This window comes from Vicugna pacos, chromosome 29, assembly GCF_048564905.1.
Source record: "Vicugna pacos chromosome 29, VicPac4, whole genome shotgun sequence".
In the NCBI taxonomy this organism is placed as follows: Eukaryota; Metazoa; Chordata; class Mammalia; order Artiodactyla; family Camelidae; genus Vicugna; species Vicugna pacos.
This window is the reverse complement of record NC_133015.1, coordinates 18,194,326-18,216,584: the sequence shown is the minus strand read 5'-3', so window position 1 is coordinate 18,216,584 and position 22,259 is coordinate 18,194,326. Positions and strand designations below refer to the sequence as shown.

The 22,259-nt window shown below is 38.4% G+C and overlaps 1 long non-coding RNA gene across 1 annotated transcript; it reads left to right on the top strand.

Annotated features, from left to right (window-relative positions):
• The first annotated feature begins 18,228 nt into the window (after nucleotides 1-18,228).
• LOC140690200 (uncharacterized) lies at nucleotides 18,229-19,267 on the top strand. Its single transcript, XR_012065380.1, has 3 exons — nucleotides 18,229-18,366; nucleotides 18,628-18,814; nucleotides 19,133-19,267. It is a non-coding gene; the product is annotated as an uncharacterized lncRNA (long non-coding RNA).
• Nucleotides 19,268-22,259: the final 2,992 nt, after the last annotated feature.

The following is a 22,259-nucleotide window of genomic DNA, read 5'->3' as shown; positions in this document are numbered from 1 at the left end:
CCGCCCTGGGCAGAAGGGGCCAGGCCCTGGCACCCCGCTATGCTCGCTCACTGGCTGGAGGCTGCCCTGGCGCAGGAGGATCTTGGCACGGGTGCTGGGCAAGTCGCAGCCATGCTGCAGCTAGAGACTCCGCTGACCGCTCTCCTCCAGCGCAAGCAGTTTTCCTCCAGATGAGAGATGCGAAGGGCTCACCGCCCTAGCTATGTCACTGGTCCATGAGCCAGTATGCATGACCGTGTTGTATTTTTTTTAATATTTTGGAAATTTTAATTAAAAATGTTCAAAAACAATAGCAGAATTAAAATATACCTTGGAAGCAAGAAAGCACAGACGACACTGCAGAAAATCAAATCGGTGGTAGAAGACAAACGTGGGATACTCAGCCGGAACATGGAAGACAACAGTGAAACCAGAAGGAACCTTTGAGAGAAGAGAATTGCTTTTAAGGACAGAAAACCAAGAGAAAGGCTGCCTGCGAAGGCACAGAGATGATCATCGTAGGTAGTCAGCCTTCATGTTTCGTTTGAAGACTTCACAAGCTGAAGAGTGAGCTGAGCCCCAGGAAAAGTGAATGAAAAAAGCACACTCAGAATACAGTGAAACTTGTCTTTTGATGTCGTTTTTACAAAGAAAATAGAGCTCATTTATTTCTTTAAAATTATCTTTCCTTTCTCACAATTCACTGTGTAGTAAATTTAGTCCAATCTGGTGAAAACCCGAATCTGATTCACTAAGTCGAACAGTCTTTTTCAGTTTTAATTCAGTTAGTTTGGAACAAATTCTTTTCAGATTCTTCCCCAGCCCACCCCTCCACCTGCCACCTCACAGGGGCTTCCCTTCTTCCCACGACTGAGAAGGGCTTTGGGACCCACCTTGTTTCCTGTCAGTCCTTCAGGCTCTGGAGTGATAGCCTTTGCTTGGTTGTCATTACACTGCAGGTAAGGTGGCTGAAGTCAGGGGCCAAAAAAGGCGTGGTGAGGTTTCTCCTGGCTTCCTGGGACCCTTGGTTCTGTCTGGCTTCTTGGCCCTCATCTCAGCCAGAAGATCTCCCAGATTCCCCAGGGCCAGTCCCCTCTGCAGGTACCCTCAGCCTTTGCCACTGCTGGCCCCCAGGTCTCTCTCAAGTTAACTGAGTCCCCTGCCACAGTCCCCAGGAAAGCCCCGTCCTCCGCAGGCTCCTCCCTCCGCCCAGCACACCCCCCTCTTCCCTTTCCCTGAACAAAAAGGAATCCTGGGAGCAGCATCTGGCAACTTCCAAAGGAACCAAAATATGGCTCTTCTCAGTCTTCTTCTCAGCACAGACAGGAGCAGATTTTTGGTCAAAGAATTAGCTATCAAGTCAAGCTGTGCCACATGCAAAAACAGCAGGGACATGCCCAGATAAGGAAGGCCTTGAAGATGAACCCCCTCAGATGAAGTGAAGAAATATACCAGTGTTCCAAAAGATCTGTTCTAATAAACTTCTATGAAAACAAATATAGGTACATATATTTGTGACTGGGACATTGTGCTGTACAGTAGAAATTGACACATTGTAACTGATGGTACCTCAACTGAAAAAAAAAGAATGACGAAGTCAGATTACGTTAGACGTGATCCCTGGAACAGATGAAATACATACCATAAAATATAAATGGCTATTGTGAATAAATAACACAACAGAATGCAAGTGTCAACGTCTCTTTTTAAAGCAAAATGTATTAAATTGTATAATAATGTGATGGAACTATAATCCCAGATAAAATTTTAAAAGCTTGCAAAGGGGTTGGAGGTTGTGGGCAGAAAAGCCAGATTGTCTCATAACCTCTGAGGAAAGTTTTTATTTCTGTGAAGAGAAATTTAGGCAACTCTTACTTTCTCAAAAAAGAAATCAGATTTGGAAGCAAGTAGCTAAGGGTTACTGGATCAGTAAGTTGGAATGTCTTAAACATATATATTTAAATATATTTATAGGCTGGCTTGCCAAAGTCTATTCACTGATGTAAGTTGGTGTTGATTGAGTGAACAGCTTTAAAACTGGTTTGGGGGACTACTTGTTGCCATGGTTACAGAACAATCAGTTTTTTCTCCCTAGATTTGCAGGGACTGTTTTATTTTTCTTCCCTTTTGGTCTTCAGATAAAACTGCAAGAGAGATTATCAGTGATTGGCCGGATCTTCACCACACGTGAAGAATTCTTCTTGAAGATAAGCCTTTGTTTATAGACGTCAGGTTTTTAGTTTGAGAGATGATCAGTGTGATTTTATTCTGCTTTTGCTTGAATCATTTGTAGAATCGTCTGTCGGCACAATGACTCCCAAGAAGCTTTTAAGACCCTATGCAACAACACTGAACAATAATGAGGTGAATTAGAAGCTGTATATTTTAGAAAGAGGGGCAAAGAAAATTTTCAACGATGTCCTGGGTCTACGCGAAATAGCCAGATCGTCTTTTCCTGAGCTTAGCTATGGGCTGTTTTTTTCTCCTGTGTGTGTTAATTCAGGCAGCAGTAGCACAGATCCCTCCCTAGTTGACTGAAAGAAAATCCATGGATGTTTTATTATCCATAACTACTTCAGTTAAGGAATTTAAACTGGTCCGTTATATCTTTAAGCTGTCCTAATTACTATGCCAGCCAATATGAGGGAACAAATTTTTGATGACAACCTCAAATGACTCCTCCTTAGGATGGAGTCACTATCACCAAGAGTCTTTTCTCAAAAAAGGTTGGGGCGGGGGGAGTCCGATCCCTTTGGACTCGCTGTAGAGAGATTTTAGTCCAGTGAGGGTGTAGTCACATTTCTGCAATAACTTAACTCAAGGGTTGACAAACTGTGGCCTGCAGGCCAAATCCAAACCACAAGCTAAGAGTGGTCTTTACATTTTTTTACAGTGTGTTTCAAAAACAAAACAAAACAAAACAAAAAAGAATATATGACAGAGAGTGTGTGCGTCTCCCCTTTACAGGAAGTAGTTGCTTGCTCCTGGCCTAGCTAATGGCCATATCAATGCGAAGACATTTTACTTACAGCGTGAACGTAGGCAAGTTATCGTTTATCAGTAAGGGGAACGTTGTAGACTAAGTCAGAAGTGTCATAACTTTAAACTAGTAGAGGATGAGGGAAATGATAGTAAGTGAGCGTTTCCATAGAGAAGAATCTTGTTCCAATGGGTTTTGGGCAGACGCTCTCTGCTCCACGTGACCCTCAGTTTGTTCTTGCATCCGCCAGCCGCTTCTGAGGACCACCTCCTCCTGGAGACTCTGGAGAACTTCTGTTTAGGCTCTCACGGTTGTAACGTTCCATATATGTTAAATTCCTTTCATCTTCCCAGAGGATTGGAAGTGGTGGAGACAGATTTCTGAGTTGAGAGCAAAGCCTTGCAAAATGAAATTACATAGATGACTTTCAGTGTGCCCCATCTAACTGGACCGATCAGTTGCAATGTCTAAGCAGGAAACACAGAAGCCAGTAGCATTTTAGCCATTGTGAATCTCATGATTTTCAGCAGAAAAATGCTTGGATTCATTCAGGAAAAAAACAAGTTTACTGTTATTAGTACATATTTAGACTCCATCGAGGCAGGCAGCTAAAATCTACTCAGAAGTATCCAAACGGTGCTTTAGGCATAGAAGCAGTCCACGCTCTACCACTACGGTTTTCCAGATTAATTTACTACAGCTACAGCATGAGCTGCCTCTGTCCTCTGCTAGCCTACAGAAGGGTCCTGACCAGTGTTTAACCTCATAGCAAATTTGTCCTGATGTGATGTTTTGTTTCATGGAAGATTTTTTTCAAATGGACATGTGAAATTTTATTCAGTGCTTCCGGGTGGTTTCTCAGGTTTTGCCAGTGCTTAATCTATAAATCATACAACCTAGTCATTTCTAGAGTCTGTTTGCATAATTTGGTAGGACATTTTCTGTGTATTTATCATGGACTAATTAGTAAACTTCTCCAGGGACTTACTATTTCTGTCTTTGTCTTAAATGAAGCCCTTGTATAGGGACCTCACTTAAAACAGTTTGCTTAGCATGATAGTTGTTAAAGTACTTATATAGTATTTTTAAATTATTTTTATATTATTCCCAAAGTATCTAAATTGTATTTTTAAATATTTGATAAGATCTAGAGTATAGCACACTGCTTTCTATAGTTCCTTTTTTTTCTGTCTTTAATTTTTAAAAACAGCTTTATTAAGGTATAGTTCACATAAAATGTATCCATTTTAAGTATACAATTCAATGGCTTTAGATACACGTGTTGAGTTGTGCAACTACCATCATGATTTAGTTTTAGAACTCTTCTGAGAATCCACTTTTTGACAGCAATGATTTCAGGTAGTGTCTTGGCATCTATTCCTTATTCATTAATAAATTCATTGTTCATTATTAAAAAGTACCTATGGAAATTTTTTAAAACTATTTTTCTGCAGCATTTAAAGTAAGGAGATTATTTTAAAACTCTCCAGCTTCTAGTTTTATATTTACTGCTCTATTTTAGTTACATCATATTACATACAGAAGGCTGGACAGGTCAGACATTTAAACAGCTTGGCTCCTCGTAAGGCATTCAACTCTACAAGAGAAGCTGGACTATTTCTTAAAAATCAAGCTCCATATTATCCTTATTCTGTTATAAATATAAGACCCATCGACAAACATTGTTAGGTCAGCATTTGATATTGGAGTGTCCAAAAATTCTATGCTGGGCGTGGACACTTGAATTAAAGAAATATAATGAAGGATTGTTCTCTACTGAGTAAGGGTTATGGGGTTGCTAGATTGTTAGATCAGTGGATAGTAATATAGGGAAAGTTAATAATAATTCATAATTAGTTAATCAACTAGTATAAAATGTTGAATGGTTTCCAGTAGCAATAAGAATTCCCTACACGTGACTACATTAGATTTTCAAGCCTAGAATAGGTTCTGAAGGTGCTTTCCACTGATTTAGTTGATATCATAATTGTTCTGAGGCAAGAGGTCTGAGCACTGGCTGCTGAATTAAGAGATAGGCTTCATAATTGAGGATTCTTCGATGTGTGTCATGCTATTAAGTTATTGGCTGAACTTGTTCATGTTTGTACAGAAAGAAAGGAGGAATCAATAATCCAGGAGGAATCAATTTGGATCAGTAAAACCTCTACTCCGATTAATCTGCCTTTGTCTGTGGTCTTTTACCAGTAGGGATTCTGAGACCATAACTATTTCTTTGGTAATTTCTTGAGTCATATTTAATGAAAGTGTATTCATTTTCATAGTCTACAGTCTTACATGTATAAAAGCTTCAGAACATTTTGTCTAGAAGCAGATCCTTCCCTTTCAATATGTAGGTGTTTTATCCCAAAGAATAAATAAGTATTCCTTTGATAATGATTTCAAATATCCATCTCAGATGAGGTCATAGAATCGTTAGAGATTTTCACTACTTGAATGATTCTGACAAACTAAGGTAAATTAAAGTTTATTTTCCTGTCAGCCTTCTACAACGTATTAGACACCCTCAAATTTGTCTTTCATCGCCTTTTTTACTTTAAGATAACATTTTTCTCTTAAAAAATATTTTGCTTATTACAAATCAATTTGCTTTTCTGTTTTCAGACAACTTTAACATTTTACTTTGAAGTATCTGATGTTCTACAGTCACGGAATTAGTGGCATATATTGTGACACCCATTAAAAAAGAACGCTGTATTATTGTGTAAATAAATACAATACCCCTTAGGAGTTTAAGAGGAAGATGGGAATCCATCCATTTGTACTCCATGGAGTAGCATCAGTGGATACATTTTAGGTAGTTGTTCTTTTATAATCACCCTTCCACATTAACATCCACAGGTATCCTGCTCTATAGGTTCCAAAATCTTAGAAGACAGAATTTGGTTGTTTTATTCAGAGAGTTATTAGATGTATTGATTTATGCCTTGTTTATTTGTAAGATGGTCTAGAAATGGCTAGCCATTATTGGATATATTCTAAGTTGGGATGCTACTTTTTAATTTATTTGTTTCTTTTTAAAGTCCTTAGTTCAGATTTGAGGCCATTTACAAAAATAGGGGACAAAGCTCCTTTATTTCAGTACTTGAGGCTACCCCAGAATACAGTTTGAAAGTTTTCTAAAATCTATTTTTTATCTTTATTTACTTTAAAATTTTGAACCTTAATTTAAACTTTTAATAAAAGAAAGGCTTAAAAATTTTTCATTTTTATTTTAAAAATTTTACACAATGATATTCTTTAAATCGTCTCTTTCCTAGCCTGCTTCTCTTAAATATTTTGCCAACTGAGGGCTTAATAATTAATTGACTAGTTGGTTTATAGATCTTTAGTTTAGGATAGTAAGTGTCTAGCAAAGTCCTGAATTCTATAGGAAATCTTGTCTGTCCTTTGGAGGTTTAGGAAACCCTTTAATTCTGGCCATTAACTTCACTCTGCAGAGAGTTTTAATTCAGCTTCTGTAGATCTGGACTGTGTCGAGTAAGTTTGTAATGGGAGGGTTCTTTCCTTAGGAAACCCTGAAGAAAAGATGACTCAGATGGAAGATTACGTGAAGCTCAGTAAAAGAAGAGACGCAAGGAGGCTGAGTTCCAGAAGGTTTCAAGGTCATTGAGAAAGACTGTCTTGGAGTCAGAATTGTGTTGAGAACGTTTGGTGTCTATTTTAAAAGCTGACTATTGACTATTTGGTGTCAAGAGCTCCTCTGAAACATATTAATTTACCGATTTTGACATTTTAAATGTCAAGTGCTATTTTGAAATTGTTATTTTAGGTCAATTTTTTAAAATTAAAATATATTTTTGCTATTTCCCCAAGTGCGACAGTTAGGATTACAGGGCAACTTAATGTAGGCAGCAGAAGTTTTTCTAGGAGAAGTTTGAGAATCGGACACAAACAGATCCATGATGGACTAGAAAAAGCAGCCATGGCAGCTGGTCAACAACATGTGTTTACTGATGGTAACTCGGCTCGCAGACCAGGCAAAGGTAAGGAGGAGCTGTGTGACTGACGCAGGAAAGTTTCGTAGGGACCTACAAAGCCTGGCCACTCTCTTCTCCACACATTCAACAGAAACTCTGGGACAAAACAAAACCACACACACACAAAAAACCCTGTGTTTAGAAACAAAAGCCAAAGCAAAGCAAGCCGCGGGAGAATATGCAGGTTAATGGAAAATACGTTTATCAAATGCTATACCTCCAACACAGAAAGTCTCGTTACCCTGTACAAAGATATAGGCGTAATTACCAAATGATTCACTTCCAAATCGAAGACCTAATTCCTGAATTAAGAAGTAAATGACCCCTCATTACCTTATGCAAAGACCTGAGCCTAATAGCCTTATGCAAAGACTCGCTTGGCTACGAATCCCAGGAGAGCAGAATGATCTCAGCAACAAGAGCTCGGTGACACCAGTCGGAGCTCAGAGCACTGCTGGACTCACATCCCTGGCAGGAGACCTGAAGGAGGAGTGGGGTTTGGGCCCCAGGGCCCCAGTGCATATACCTACGGGCTGCCTGGGATCCTGCCATGCAGGGGTCTTCAAAATTATGTCAGTGGCACGTTCAGAACTGTCAAAGAATAATGAGACCACCACTGAACTGCTAAAATAAACAAATTTGAATTTATTGCTTGCCGTAGCAAGGGAGAGCAGTGTTGGCCGGGCACATTCTCTCGGAGCAGGGCAGAGTGCTGATCTTATTTGGGTTTTTGGAGAAGCGTGGAATTTGGGGACCGGTGGGCTTTCAGGAGTGGGTTGGCATTGTCAGAAGTGTGGTTACTCATGTGTGACTGCTGTTGACGGATGAGCCCTCAGTGGCGTGTTTTGTGGACTAAGTCTGTCTCTACTTAGCTAAATTACAGAAGCAAGAGATTGACACTGATTGGCTGACTTGCAAAAGCATGTTCGCTGAATTGAGTTGTCACTGATTAATTGAACAGGTTTAAAATACATTCTGGTCACTACTTATCCCCGTGGCTACAAAGCAATCACGGCTTCTTCTAAGTTTTTATAAACTTTAAAATTTTTATTTTAAAAGAAGACTGTACTGGGTTTGATCCTCGCCTCTGTCATTTAATTTGCTTAATAGCTCTGTATTTCGGGAGATTACTAGATCACACTAAACCCTAAGAAAAATGAAATAACTGTGTCTACTTTGCATGATTAGAAAGCAGTCTGTTAAAAGCACCTTGTATTTAGTTCACATTCAATAAATAATACATTTTATTTCATAATCTAAAAAAGACAGAAATAAAAACACTTAATACTCTGGAGAGCTTACTATGGGCCGGGTATTTTTTCCAAGCGCTTTTACGTATTTTGCTCATTTGTCCCTGTGAGCAGCCCTCTGGCGACGTACTATCATGTCAGTTCCCTCATTTTACAGATAAGAAAATGGAGACACAAAGCCATTAAGTAAAATGCTCGATGTCACCTAGGAAGTGTTAGAGCTGAGATTTGAATTTGGGCAATTGGCTGCAGAAATGTTTGTGCTTGACCACTCTACCAAACTGCCAGCCTAACGTACAACAAAGAAATAAGTGATTAATATCTATATATCATCTGTAAGTGTGTGTATATTTACATAGATAAAGAAATTACTAGAGACTAATAAAGAGGGATCAAATTTTCAACAAATAAAAATGGCATAGGTTAATTAAAGAAAATCAGTTAGAAAATTTCTTCTTCCTTTAATGAGAGACTAGGTAATTTGAAACAATCTTTCCATCAAGGACAATAAGAAACGCTGGAAAAAACTGTAAAAAGAAATGTGCTTGAAGTCATGGAGAACTTTAAAAAGTAATGAAGAACCACTGAGATAGTATTCAAGAGAAGATTAATTTTAGAAAAGTGATCTGAGCATTCAGGGCCATGATTCCCTGGGGCCATGTGCTGATAAGCGGAAGAAGTTACTGAGAAGCTTAACTGAGAAGCCTTTCATAGGACTGGGGACAGCTGAAAGAATGAGAGTGGAAGGATCAGGCAGCTAAAGATGGGGGCTTGGGACTCCCCAGCTGTTGAGTTGGGAACCCAAAGGGCCGCACCAACCAGTAATGGTGACTCAAAAGTAGCCAAACCTCTCGTGGACCTCATCTGAGCTGTGTAATTCCTAAAATCAGATTATGGTGTTCCCAGATCGCCAGGGCCCCTGCACCTGGAATAAGGAAATAAAAATCCTCTGGGGAGGAAGATAACATTATCTTAGTTATCAAATCAGTACATTTTGAAATTCAGTGTTTTAACATAAAAGTAACCAGGCTCACGAGAAGATAAGACAAAATGAACATGGCGTTCTTTATCTTGGATTAGGATGTCTGTGTACTATTCAAGAATAAACACTTCAGCAGAGACTTGGAAGCTTTGCAGAGAACTGGAAACTAAAAAGTGACTTTGCAGATAGAAAAAAAGTAGTAATTCTACAAAGAAAAGCTGAAATTAAGAAATCAATGAATGGAATATTAAATGCAGCTTAAGAGATATATAGGTCAGAAGAAATTATTCAGAATGAAATTCTAGGGGATAAGAAGATGAAAAATATAGAATAAAAAACATGAGACATGACGTATACAGCGAGGAGTCTTAACATCCAGGTGGTTGAAGTCCCAGAAAGATAGGAGAGAAACCACTACACAAACAGGTTTGAAGGGATAAGGGATAAGAATTTTCCAAAGCCAAGAAAGACCTCACCCCACAGATTAAAGGACCTCATCAATTACACAGCTAGATAAATAAAAAGAGAAGCACACTTGAACACATTACATTAAATCCAAAAGCAGCTACAAAGGGCAACAAGGGAGAAAAAAGACACATTACTTTCAAAAAAACTCAAAACAAACAAAAATTAGATAGACAATTGAGTCCTCAAAAGAATCAGTGAAGTCGGAGGACAGTTTCAAGGTGATGAAATAAAATAAATCCTACCTGGAATTACACAGCAACTAAAATATTCTCCATCAATGAAAGCTTGCAATGCGTGTAACTGACAAAGGACTTGTATCCAGAAAATAAAAAGAACTCCTAGAATTCAACAAAAATAAAACAAATTTATCAACAAAAATAAATTTTAAATGGGAAAGAGACTATGGAAGTATATATGTATATATAAACATATATATATTTTATATATAAATATATATATACACAGAGAGAGAAAACCCAACTAACCATAAAATCTTGTAAGTAATCAAGGAAATGCAAATTAAAACTAGTATAATGTTCACTATGTAGTCACAGAAGAGAAGAAATTGAAAATGACCAACAATACCAAATATTGGCTAGAATATAAAACAACTGGAACTCCTACTGCTGATAGGAGAGCAATTGGTATCACCAGTTTGACGAAGAATTTGACATTATCAGTTAAAGTTGAAGACACGACTACCCTATGACCCGACAGTTGCACACTCGTTGCATACCCAAGAGAAAGGTGTACACGTGCACTCTGAGATACGCTGGAGGACATGAACGGCAGGACTGTACTAGTCACAAGCTGAAAGTAACGTAAATTCAATATGACATCTTCATATAATACAATACATTTCAGCAAAGACAAAGAAAGCACTAAAACTGCATGCAACTACATAGATGAATGGAAAAGTTAGTGGAAGAAGCCCTGAACAAAATAATACAAACAATATTATTACACTTACATCAAGTTCAAAATCAGGCAAAACTAAATCACATTATTTGTGATGCACATAAAGGTGTTAAAGGTATTTAAGAAGACAGGAAGTCATTTTGATAAAATTTGGCACAGTGGATATATTTAAGGCAGGAATGAAAATAGACATAAATGCTAATAATAGAGAAATGCTGTGAGAAATTAAGATACATCCATAAAAAGAAATCCTCTGTGGGCATTATAGTTACATTTTCAAAATGTAATAAATAAATAATGCAAAATAAGAAGAATATACACAGTATAATTTCAGTTATGCAAAACATATACTTATATATTAACATACCATGTATGTAAATGGGTGTATGCAAGCATAGGAGACATGTAACACGCACATATGATTTAAAGAAAGAATTAAAAACTAAAAAAAAAAACAACAACCAAATTTCTTCTGTATAGCACAAGGAACTATATTCAATATCTTGTAATAACCTATAATGAAAAAGAAGATGAAAACAAATATTTGTACATATATGCATGACTGGGACATTGTCCTATATGCCAGAAATTGACACATTGTAACTGACTGTACTTCAATTTTTAAAAAAAAGAAAAGATTGAAGAAAAATATATCAAATGTTTCATTTCTGGTTATAAGGATTGACATAGATCTTATTGTTTTACTTTTTCTGCCCTGTATTTCCCATTTTTCTACCATTTGTCAATATTTTAAAATCTGTGAAATATGTTTTTTATGAGAGAGAAAAGTTATATAGTTAATTTCACCATCTTCAGATATCTCAAATAGATAAAAAATAATTTATGGTTATTCGATTCTATATAAGAGAGAATCCATAACTTTTCTTAGTAATTCATCTCAAAGGTTAACACTTTGATTTAAATTTTAAATTCCTGAAATCCTTGGACTGGGAATCTTTAGTATAGGCCCTATGTAGTAATTTACTACATCTATGTTTATAATATATAAGTATTTGAGCCCTCAGGAATTTTCCTCCGTTAAAGTGAGTACATTTTAATAATATGAGAAGGTGATGAAATTCCACTTATTGTAAGTACCATTTTGTTTACTTAAGCAGGAAAATATTATAATATGTCTCAGATGCACTGTCAGGGGAGCCTGGGAAGCAAATAGAGCAGAAGCAGGTAGTCTTTATTTGCTTAGCCCCCCCGGGAAGATAAAGCGGTACCCACTCCAGTCTCAGCAAAAGAGAGTTCTCCAGATGCATATATTTAGAGGTTAGAACACAATTTCTGATTTTAAAAACAAATTTAGTGAGAAAGTTCAAAGAAATTGTTTAAAATTAAGTGGCAACTTTTTAGTATATAACTGAGCATATATAGTTAGAAATAAAAATAAATAAACTCGGTCCAATTTTACAGTGAAAAGCTATTAATTGATAGCTTTCTGTTTGTATCAATTTAACTTTTTTTCTAGTATAAAGTACATTCAGTTTAATCTAAGAAATCACTTGATATCCTACTTATGGGCATGCGAAAAAGACATAAAAAGCTTCTACCTCAAAATTATAAACACAACCCAGCTATCTTTAAAAGTAAGAGATCAGATTAGCCAAGATCAGTGACAATCATGAACATAAGCAAAATTCTTAAATGGTTTGCTGTCCAGAAAATTGTTTCTATAGAAGAAAATTATATAAGTGAAAAAATAAAAAGAGGCATATAATTAAGAAAAGAGAAAAATAAGCAAGGTATCTGCCTTTTCTTCTTCCGTTGTTGGAATTGTAACAGGATAAAATATTCAACTGTGTCACTTTATTAAAGGAAGGTCAAATCATTCCACAATTTATTTTTTAACTAGTTAGGGATCAATAATATTACCCCCAAAGTTTTGCTGTGAAAAGTCCACTGACCTCTCTTGGCTCTTCTGCCCTTGACACAAGTGAAGTAAACAATGATGTAGGATTTGTAAAGATCTGTAAAGAGAGAGCAGGTGGAAGAGGACTCAGAGCAGAGGTATCACGTGAGACCTGCACACCCACCACGGGAGCATCTGGAGGATGTGCCTTTCATCACGACTGTGAGAAGTAAATTTGAGGGGGGAGCCTCAGCACTCTTGAAGGGGTTTATGGTCACTCTTCTCTGTAGGACAGAAATTACAGTGAGAACTTCTACTCAAAACGAAATCCCTAAGTGCAGTCGGGATAATGGGGTCCCAGGACGCCTAGGGCCACACAGCTGCACTTAATCCCCAGACACAAGGTGGGCAAAATAGTCTGCCTCACAGAGACCTGTGGTGTTGACTAGTTGATCAGAGTGTCCCCGGAAAATATACAGTTGGCAGCCTGCTAAATTCTAAGTTGATCTGTATAAACAAAAGCCTTCTAGGCTGAGTGAACAGAAGTCTAATGTGAATCACCAAAGCAGAGAGTCATGGCCCCTCCATCAATTCCCAAACTGAAGCCGGCTTACAGACCCAGTTATGGTGCCATTGACATAGAAAAACCTTGCAGGGCTGGGGCAAGGTCCTCCAGGAGGCTACATGTGCTCTAAATCAGTGTCCAATGTCTGGTGCTGTTTCTCCCGCAGCCAGGATTCATGGGGACAGGAGTTGATGAGTGGAAATGGGAGTTGCTCCCCCTACTTGTGATCCGACAGCAGAATTTCTGCTTTCCGTCACAACTTTAACTCTAGGCTCGGGCTACTAGAGGTCTTGGCTCCCAAGGAAAGAACACTTCCACCAGGAGGTACAACAACAGTTCTATTGAACTGCAAACTGAGGCTGCCATTCGGCCATGTAGGGGCTAATCATGCCTTTGAATGAATAGGCAAAAAAAAAAAAAAAGGAGATGACTGCACTCCCTGGGATGACTAATCCTGATTACCAAAGGCCAACTGAGTTATTAGTACACACAGGAGATAAGGAGGAGTGCCTCTCAGACACAGGAGATTCCCTCACTCAGGGCCTCTCCCAGTACGACTGTGTCTGATCATTAAAGTCAGTAGAAAACTACAACCCCAATGCAGGCAGGGCTAGTGATGACCCACAGCCTTCAGGAATGAAGGTCTGGGTCTCCTCACCAGGCAGAGAACCATGGCCAATAGAGGTGTGTGGTAAAGGCAAGTGGAATATGCAACAGGTGATGGATAAAGGTAGTTAGACATACCAGCCTCAGTGTCTGCCCAGCTGCAGAAGAAGAGCTGCAATAGGTATGAATACTTCTTCCTTAACTTGTTGTAAATATATTTGTGAGTGAGTGTGTATATATCAAATATTTTTGTTTTCTTTCCTCTCTTACCCTTTTATCATCTGACATAAAGTATATTAATAACAATTAACTTTATGTCGCAGTGTTTAATTTGTGAGCTATTGAAGACAAGTGAATAGCACCCAAATGCTGTGCATTCTCTTCTGCGTAAAGGGTGATCACATTTTTGGTTGTGCTGAGGATAGCCGTATCATGTTAGACAGAAATATGACTTTGTTATTGCCTCTACTTGGAGATTAAGTATGACTTAAAGAGATGTGTATGAATGCCAAGTTGGCCAATGGTGAAATGTTTTAAATGTCCACTTGGCTAGGTTACAGTCCCCAGTTAATCAAACATCAGTCTGGGTGTCACTGTGAAGATGTTTGGTGCGTGATTAAAGTCCATAATCAGTTGAGTGTAGAAAGGATAGTCTGTGTGGGCCTCAGTCAGTTGAGAGTTCTTAAGAACATAGATGAAGTTTCCTTGAAGAAGAAGAAATTTTGCCTGTGACAGCAGCTATGGCCTATGTCCAAGAGTTCCAGGCTGCCTTCCTGACAGCCTGTCCTCTGGATTTTGAACTTGCTTAGCCAGACACCACATCATGTGAGCCAACTCGTCACAATACATCTTTTAATGTGTGTCTCTTACTGGTCTGTTTCTCTGGTTGAACTCTGATGGATACACCTATCTCATTCTCAGTACCAACAAGCCACTAAGCCTAAGGCCCAACATATACTACAGGAGCCTCAAAAACTACTTTATTTAACTAGATTTATTTCATACTTCGGTAAAATAGTTCAACAAAAGTCCCGTTAATTATGGTATCGTTGTAACCCACTAACTAGGTCAGCGCTTGGTGAATTAATGAGCATTTAATAAACGTTTAGTGAAAACAAATAGATGAGGGAATTAATTAATAAATTAAGATTACAGCTGCAGAGATTTATAAACAGTATACCATGGAAGAGAATTTTCACAAATCACCACATTTTGTAGATTTGAAACAATTAAACAGATGCTAGCAGTTAGTTAACTGCAGTTTCACTTTGTTTCTCCCCAAATGATGCTCTTAAGAACAATAAGGAAATGACTTAGGGTAATTCACTCCCTAATAAACGTCTCTGTGAAACGGTAGGCTGTTACTTTTTTGAGTGTTACACAACCTCCCTGTGGCTCTTGACTCAACAGGGCCGGGAAAGCTCCTGACTCCACTTACTTCCCAGATGCTTCCTGGTTTCCCTCTAACGCATGGGCGAAATCACAGAGGAGCTCACCGCCGAACACTGGCCCATGTGTGAGGTGGCACGTATGAGACATGGAGTCATATGTGATATGGATCATTGTTTTCTTTCTTTTTTTTTTTACAATAAGGGGAGCAAGACAAGAAAAGGGAAGATGCAAGGAGGACAGAAAGGAGCAAAAGCTGAGGGGTGCAGATGCCAACTGCTGTCGATGAACATGTAAATAGACTAAGGAAACAAGAGAATGTAAATGGATTAAGGAAACAAGACATCTTTCACTGTCCTTTGATGAGATGATCTCACCCTCTATACTCTTTCAACGTAGTTCTTACTTCCTCATCCCGTAATCATTTTTATTTTTCTGGAGTGAAAAACTTCTCCCAGTTCATCTTCAGTTGTAGGTCCCCAAACTGAACACTACTGAGCAACAAAGTTTTGAGCTTCCACATTAAAGTTAAATTAGAGGGGAGAAAAAAAAAAAAAGAAAAACTCCCTGATAGTAAACAAAGAAACAAAACACAGTGACACGCCCAAAATACATCGTTCTGAAATCAGAAAACAATCACAAAACCCACAAGTCAAGTAAGAGGGAAAAGTTAGAACCAGTCTAGAAATTTTAAAGTGATAGCAAAATTATAAACCCAATTTTAAGATATCATTTCTCTTTGTAGAGATAATGCATGCTAACTGATTTAAAAAAAGAAAAAGAAAAAAGAAACCAATACTGAAAAGTAAAATGGAGAAAAATGTCCCTAACCTCCCAGAGATGGACAGGTAATATTTAGTGACTCTACAAGTTATTAGACCCATACAAGTGACAGTGCTTTTCAAATCAGCTACCGGAACCCTGTGCTTCCTGCCTCCCCCAACACACAGCTAGAAAACAGTGAGATTAAGAAAAAACACATTTCTCTCAGTTTTATTTGGCCCGAGAAAACAGTTGCAATCCCTGCAAATCTATCTGCTAATTTATTCCCTCATGGAAAGAAGACATAGCAATCATATTCTTAAAGCATTTATATTGATGCTGGCAATACCCGGGTCCCCTCTATTGCTGGGCTGTAGGAAAGTTTCTCACCTTTTTCTCTGCAAAATTTTTTTCAGTGCAGCCAAATTAGCAGAATGCTTTAATCAAGTTGTTTGCGGGTGTGACGGGAGGTTCTTTCCAGGGAAATCTGTGACTGACATTAGATCAGATGTGGAAGTACGTTATTAGAATTTCAATGGGACCCCCCTCCCTCCCCCAAAAAGAGATGGTGTTCCCAGACTGTATCTTCTCCGCCAGGTTTTCTTCAGGTTGGGAACACCGTCAGGTCAGTGCGGGGCTGCCTGCCTCAGTCCTCCAGGTGAGACGAGACAGTGTGTCTTTCTCTCCCTCGGGGACCAAAATCTCTCTCTGTATTTCAAACCTAATTTTTGGAGGGCCAGGGTTGGACCCTCCTAATGGGAAAAGTCTATCACAAAATGTCCATGCTCTTCGCTGGAGTGACATAAAAATGGACAGGCCTTCCTGCTCCACAGAGTTCTAGGCAGTGTGTGATGTTGGTTTGTTGCACGTTACCTGAATCTTGCCTACATACACCAGTATCAGGTTAGGCTCCAGAGGGTGTGCTCTGGTAGTAACTTGCTGCAGAGATAAAGGTCTTTCCTCCTCCCTGTGGGAGGAAGTGCCACATCAAAGAGAAGAGAAAAGCTTTGATGTGTACTGCAGATTAACTTCTAGTATTTGGTTTTAATCTCACCGGCATTATATGAGTAAAGATGTTTTTCAGTACCCTTGCCTGCACTGTATATTGTCATCATTTTTGGTGTTGTCTATCAGCTAAGTAAAAACTATTAGTGTTTATATATATGTATGTATATATATATTTATATTTCTTTACCAGTATGATTGGACATTAGTTCAAGTGTTTATGCCATTTATATTCCTCTTTTGTTTTCCTAATGGCTTATTTAAAAATTCATTTATATGAACTCTTTGCATATTGAAAATTGATATTTACCTGTCAAAGTTTATGCAGGTCATTTTTTCCCAGTTTATCATTTGTCTTACAGTCTTATTCTTGGTATTTCGTACCAGTCAGAACTCAGGGTCTTGTTTTAGTAATAATTTAATCAAGTCCATCAACATTTCCTTTTAAGATTCCTTGATTTAAATAATTTTTTACAGTATAAAGTAGGGGGAAAATAAGGCAATCTCTAAATTTATGGTATCTGTTGCTCAAAAAAGTTTATTTCAGAGATGTTTGTAATAGTGAAAAATTGGAATCCGTCTAAAGAACTATTGATGGGGAATTATTAACTAAATTATTTTTCACCCAAGATACTGCCATTAAATAATTACTATGATACAACATGGGAAAAGATGAGTGGACGGAATAACACAATGGTTAAGAGTGATCCCTGGAGCCAGACTTGGGGCAACTTACTTAACTTCTCTGAACCTTCATTTCTTAATCTGTGAAATGGGATTATAAAGCAATCTCACAGGGCTGCTATGGTGATAAGCAAGACAATGCACAGAAAGCATTTAGCACAGTGCCTGATACTTAATTTCCACTGAATAAAGTGTTTATACTTAAAAAGATTAAAATGGGAAAAAGCAAAAGTAACTATAGCCATTGTGTTAGAAGAGCAGATTAATTTTTTCTTTGTTTTCTTTATTTTATTAAAAATTTAAAATAAATATGCTTATGTGTTTTACCTCCAAGGAAACATGCACCCGAAGACATAGAGGTTACTTTACTTTCAGAAGAGCAGATGGATTAAATCAGAGCAGAGAGCATAATGATTGTGGTGATGGAGGAATGAATTATGAGAAATGATTAAAGATAAAGATTATGTCTGGTGTTGCTAAGTAATGGCTGAGGGGGGACCAATAATTGACTACAGAAATCTGACAGGAGAAATACTGAACAGGCAGGAGGAATTATTTAATCAAATTTAGGACAGGATAGCTGGAAGAGAATTTACCCTGAATGGGAGAGAAAACTTTCTGACAGTCAAAAATTATTATTTAAGAAAAGTCTTCCAAGAAAAGTGATAAAAGCCCATCCCTAAGGATATTTAAAACAAGGTTGGAGAGAAACCAAGAGAGTGAATGTGACAGAGAACCACAGTGCTTTGATTCAGTGCTAGCTTCCATCTCTGATTTTACAGCAGCCTCGGAAAGAAGTAGGTCACTCAATCACGGTGGAGGATTGACGTGTGGCTCAAGCAACCAAATGTCTGAAGAGTTATGAGGTGTCCAGCTTCCACGCCAGGCGCAAAACTAACCACGCCAAGTTGGTACCTGTAAGGTGACCTGCTCTATGTGACCAGGGACGCCACAAGTGCATGCTCACCGCACATGTGATGGGGGTGGGGTAGCAGCAAATTACTTTTTGCTGATAGAAAACATAGAGGCCGGTCAACCCGCTGTGAATTATCAAACACTAAGCTCAGAGGGAGTGGATCTGACCACTTCCTTTGAAGATAATGAAAAGCTCTAATTGGACGTGTGCCATGTACCAAACACTGTGTTAGGTGTTTTACCAATACCCTCTCATTGCATCCTCCAGACGACCTTGGAGGGTGACTGTTGACGCTCACACTTTGAAAATGAGGGAACAGAGGCTCAAAGAGACTAAGTCCTGTCCCAAGGTCACATGGCCGGTAAGAGCTGACATGAAGACTCCAGTCAGGTCTCTGTCTTTCTCAAGCCTGTTCCGCTCCACCCTACACACCGCTGTTTCAGTAAACAAAAGGGTGAGTGACTCGCACAAGATCAGACAGCCCGATCTCTGAATTAGAAAAGTAGTTCAGCCCTTTTAGAATAAAGTAGGACTAATTTTATATGCAACTCAGGTGTATATTTCACAGCCTAATAATCTAAAATAAGTTGAATAATTAAAATGGCAACAATAATGTGTCTGTAAGACACCTCACTTCTGCAGTTCCTTACTTATATTTATAATATTGCTTCATTATTGTTTCCGGACAATCTATAAGAACTGAAATTTGTAACATACCATACAAGCCTTGACTGTATTAATGCCATTATCTACTTAATTTTTCTCTTAACAGGTTACGTTCTTTCTGATGCATATTCCTCACTCTAATGAAGTAGTTAATAAAGAAGTATTTTGAAATGAATACATGAGCTAAGTCTGAACAATCAGCAGCAAGCAAAATAGGAATAAGAATGAAGACTGCGATCACTTTGACACAACATTGTAAAATGATTATAAATCAATAAAAAATGTTAAAAAAAAAAAGACTGTGATCATATTTGGGCTCTGCTCACCCCACTAGAAATATCTCATCACATATTATTCAAACTTTTCTTTTTTGTACCATCCTCCAGTGTATGAAGTTCATGACCTTTGGAAGAGGAAATCTATAAGCCTTATGAGCTTCAGGCATCCACTCCTCCAAATCCTAAGAAATGTATTGAATAAATAAAAATCTTACAAAACAAGATAGTTTCTAGTTATATTTAATGTGTTTAAAGGAGAAATGGAGTAGGTTGGAGAGAATGGATGTTGGAGAAAATATTGTCTTCTTTATGCTGCTCTACTGCTTGTTCACCCCTGGAGACAAACAGAAATGGCCATCTGGATGGTGGACACACAAAAGGACTGTCTGTTAGAGGAAACACCTTTCATTGGACGAAAAGGTACTTCTCTGCCACACTGTGGCTGAGGTCCACATGACTCAGTGGTGCCCACCTGCACTGTCCACCGGGAGAAACTGTAGAAACAGTTGTACCCTATTCAGAGGAGCTGAATATGATACAGACCTAAGTATTTAAAGTAGGAGCACATCTTCGTTGTTGTTTTTCCAACAGACAGCCTTTTACAAATTTTAGATGTGCACCCAGAGGTGGCCACACCGACCGACAACCCATGCATGAAAAGTGCTTGGAGGCCAGGATTCCTGTAGTCCCTTCCCTAAGGCGCTGAGTCTGTTGAGCAGGGAGCACCTAACAGAGGAATTGAGCGTGAGTAGTTGAATTCTAGACCTGATGGCTTCCTTTCCCATGTCTGTGTATATTCTCTCTTTTCTCATTATTTGCAAAACAGACAAGAAAGCTACCTTTCCTTCGACGAGACAGAAATAAAAAGCAAATAATTTCCTTAAGTAATCCACAAATTTCACTATTCTGTTACTCTACAGTCCACCATAAAAGCCGGTAATCAACTAAAATATAAAACCAAAAATATTATGTTTATATTCTCAAGCCCAACATTAAGAGTTTTATTTTTATACAAAATAACTTGTTTATAATTGACTCTCTCTATCCAAGGTTTCTATAAACACCCTCCCAAATCTTCTGCCTACATTATTTTCTGATAATGAAGTCTCCTAAGAATTATGGAAATTATATCCTTTTGACAAAATGTTTATTGGCTATAGTTTTGTTTTGACATAGCAATCAAAAATAAAATTATGTTGTATCTTGAAACTCTTCGGTCATCTGCAAAATAGAATTGGGATTAGCGATTTTTTTTGCAATTATTGCCAAACTTGAGATACAAATACCAGCAGACAAGATGAAACACAGGTCTCGCTTTGTTCATCTAATTCAGCCCTTAACTATTCCTTCACTTTTTTGAAGAGTTTCAAATTCTTTGTGTGTTTGACAGTTTCTGACCAGTTATCAGTTGCTTAAAACTTGAACTGTCAGAAAAAGATGTAGCATAATATCGTGTCCCACCACCCACGTGCAAATCCACGCATCCAGTAGTCTGGTGGAATCGTAGTGCTTTAGGTTAAATAACTTTCCCATCCTTTCAGGGGAAAAATGATGGAGAAGTGGCTAAAGAACAACTTTCATTTTTGGGGTGTTTGTTTGATTCCTAATCAGCTTATAAGGTGATAAAAGTTACAGTATTGCTAACACTTCTTGTATTACAGAACTGGAGATACTACTATTAACTGGGAAAAAAACCAAGGCCCACAAAGAAAATAATGGGCCAGAGACTTGGCTAGAAGAGGATCTGGAGGTGCATTTCTTCATTTTTTTGTCTGATGATGTTTTAAAAAGACGTACAGCTGCTTCTAGGATTCAAACAGATCACAGGATTAATACTTCATCTTAGGCATATTTTCAACTTTTCCTCATAATCCTTTTGATTAATTCAACCAGCCTGAGTTTTTCTGTTGTCCCCTTGTCACTGGCCACCTCTAGGGGAATTGCCAAATACCAGGCAAAGGGAGAGAGCAGAGGAGCCCGGGGAGACTGAGAGCAAAGGTCTCCAGGTTCTTGGCGCGCAGGAGTGAGTGCATTGCGCATACGCTAGTAAACACAGTGGTTACCCTTTAAATGTGCCAAAGAGCTGCTTCTGAGTTTCTGTAACCAAAAAAAAAAAGCGAAGCTATAACATAACCACATTGTGTTGATTCCAATTTCCATCTCAGTAAAAACAAGAACTTTCGGTCACATTCCTCGGTAAGCCTGTCTGACCACTTCCACAGTGGCCCAGGTCAGGTGTCTCTGGTACCTGTTGGCATCAGGTGAGGGTGAAGGGAGGGTCACTGAGATGAACCAGATGCCAATGAACCCTCCCTTGTAAATAGCTCTTTGTGAACATAAGTTGCGTCTCCCTAATTTTGTGAAACAGTGGACTCTCTCAGTGTTGTTTGCTGGGAAGTGTTGAACTGTGAAGACATCCGATCCTTCTGATACGGCTCAGTTGTCCTCTGCTGATACTCGAGTGCTTTGCAAACTGCCTGAACAATGTCCCGTAACCAGATCAACAGATTATGACCACTGGGAATAAGCTCTTCTAGGGAGAGGTTTATTTTTATTCCTGTGTTTGTTTTAACGCAATTTTAGACCAAATTCTCCCAATTCCTGTGTCAGGATGTTGACACAGACCACTCGACAATGAACCCTGTTAAATACTTGTCCTGTCTTGACTCACACACCAGTCATTTGCCTGTTGGAGCTTTTATCCAGACCTTTTACAGAAATTAATGATACATGATGTGCTAAACATTTCATGTGAAAATAACTACGCACATAGCAACCACAAATTTCAATCTAGTCTTCGTTTAGACTCTCCTCTGTGCCAGGCACTGCGCTCATGCCCTGTCCACGCATTATTTCTTTGAACCCTTTGTAACCCATACAGTTGATAGATGCCAGATTTATCCCCAATTTATATATCAAAGACACCGAGGCAGAAGCAGGGGAAGTTACATAGCT